Genomic DNA, 2,500 nt, shown 5'->3' on the forward strand with positions numbered 1-2,500 from the left:
ATAGCCTGACAGCGTCATGTCTCGTTCTACACGTTACGTATTGCCGTTGGTCAGGGACTCCTTGTAAAGCGCTTTGAGCACATTAAGTGGATATTGCTCTATATAAAAGCTCAATTTTATAAGATTATCCCAGATATCTTTGAAGAACTTTTTTCTTCATAGGATCTCACACGTTCTTGTTTGGATGCATGTCACGACTATCTGATCACCAAAGCATTCATCATCATCATCATCATCATCATCATCATCATCATCATCATCATCATCATTGCCTTTTTCACCCTGGGTCAGGGTATAGGCCACAGACAAACAGTTTCCATCCTTCTCTATCCTGATGGCCTAAAATGACTGTTTTCTCGGAATGCTCTTTATAAATCGAGCCCTGCGAGATGGTGCATTGTTGTGTATAACGAAATAAGAGAGAAGAATGGATGAACAGTTGGGCGATGAGCACCACGGGTAGATGTATGTTTTCCCATATGACCACTCCTATAAAGACTGATTGCCTAAATAAACTCAGAAGACCAGTAAAGCATCATCTTGAACTAAGAACACAACACATACCGCTCAATAACCATTTAAGCAAAATTACAAAAGACACATCCCCTTCCTGCCCCCTATGTCAACACCTCAATGAAACAGTAACACACCACTTGCTTGAATGTCAACCTCTTGAAGACCCGAGATGCACATTCCTCCCACCAAAGCCAAGCATCAGTAACACACTTTATAGTCACCTGGAACAACTATAAAAGACGTCTAACTTCTACGTCATGGCACAAGACCGAAGGGCTAGAGCTCAGGTGGTCGCTGGCTCGGATAAGTAAGTAAGTAAGTAAGTCGTGTATAACGAATTGTGCGATTTTTTTTTTTGTTTCTGAAAAAAAAAGGAACAACGTATCCTTAACCCTCTCCTTACCAACTACAGGAAAATCGTCACATTCGTTATGATACAACAAACATTTTTCTTATTCAAATTTATCTTGTACATCATAAAATTTAAAGAAGATGAACAGTGTGTTTTACTAAAGAAATTATGTATCTATCGCAAGGACTTTACTACTATTGTGTTTGAGTGATAAAAGATATATTTTTGTGTTAGTTGGGTGTGAAGTTTTGGGGAAAATCCTGAAAATGGCTGGTAGGGAGAGAGTTAATGTAACTGTCTGATGACAACTTCCCATCGATTCTCACAACGAAATACAAGGATTTTATAAAAAGAGAGAGGGAGAGAAATAAATGTGAAATTACTTTTCGACACGGCGATATAAATACCTAAGTAAATACCAAGACAAAATTAAACAAAAATAAAATCCGAAAAAAAAATTCATCTCGTTAACCCCCATCCTTACCACCTATTGAAAATTCGTCACACTTGTTAATGATGCAAATGCCACATTTCTCATCCAGATTTCATTTCTTTTTTCTATAGCTATAAAAACATGACATTCTGTAATAGAGTTCATATTGTCTGTCAAACAATATTATGTATAAAATGTGCTTGTTGCTTTTCTGATTGAGTAAGAAATGTCTGTTTTTGTGTTGGGTGGGTGTGAAGTTTTGGGGAAAATTCTGAAAATGGCTGGAAAGGAGAGGGTTAACCCGAAAATTCACACCCACCCATCAGAAAAATAGACTTTTCTTACCGAAACAAAAAGTAACAAGTGCATTCTATATACAGAACGTTGTTCAGAAAAATGAGCTCTACAACACAGTGTTTAGTATTTATAGCTGTAATCAAAGCATTTCTTTAAATTTTGTGGAGTACAAGAGAAGTCAGAATGAGAAAATTGTCGGTTGCATCGTAACGAATGTGACGATTTTCCTATGGTTGGTAAGAAAAAGGGTCCAAGGCCATTTGTAGAGAGTCGTCCTAGTTTTAGGTGCGGCGATGTGGTCTAGTTGTATGACACTCCTTTCAGATCGGAAGGTCCTGGGTTCGAGCCTCGCGCTCGGCGCATAGTTGAGTCCTTGGAAAAGGCTCTTTACTCACATTCTCTCACCGTACTCAGGTGTAAAATGAGTACCTGGCCGTTAACAGCGTTGTCTTTGTCCGAAAAATTGTAATATCGCCAAACAGGCGTTATGTCCCGTCCTACATGTTAAATGTTGCTGTTGACTAGGGAAAACCTTGTAAAGCGCTTTGAGCACGTTTAGTGGATATTGCGCTATATAAAAGCTCAATTATTTTTAAGGAGAGGGTTCAAGGCCATTTGTAGAGATTCTTGCTAGATTTAGATGTTGTCTCAACGTGTGAACTCTGTAGTTACATTTAACAGAAAAGGTTGTGATATTTCCCCAGAGGCGTAATAGGCGTTCTATCAGTGTTCAATATAACACAGGCGTACACTGAAACAACAGGTATTCAAAATTTTGGCCAGACTACTCGTCCTTCAAATATCAGCCGATAGAAATAATAAATAATAGATAAATAAAATTTGAGCTTTATATAGCGCAATATCCACTAAATGTGCTCAAAGCGCTTTACAAGTGGTCCCTG

This window comes from Berghia stephanieae, chromosome 14 (assembly GCF_034508935.2).
Source record: "Berghia stephanieae isolate SIO BIC M18660-M18661 chromosome 14, UCSD_Bste_1.3, whole genome shotgun sequence".
NCBI classification, from domain to species: domain Eukaryota; kingdom Metazoa; phylum Mollusca; class Gastropoda; order Nudibranchia; family Aeolidiidae; genus Berghia; species Berghia stephanieae.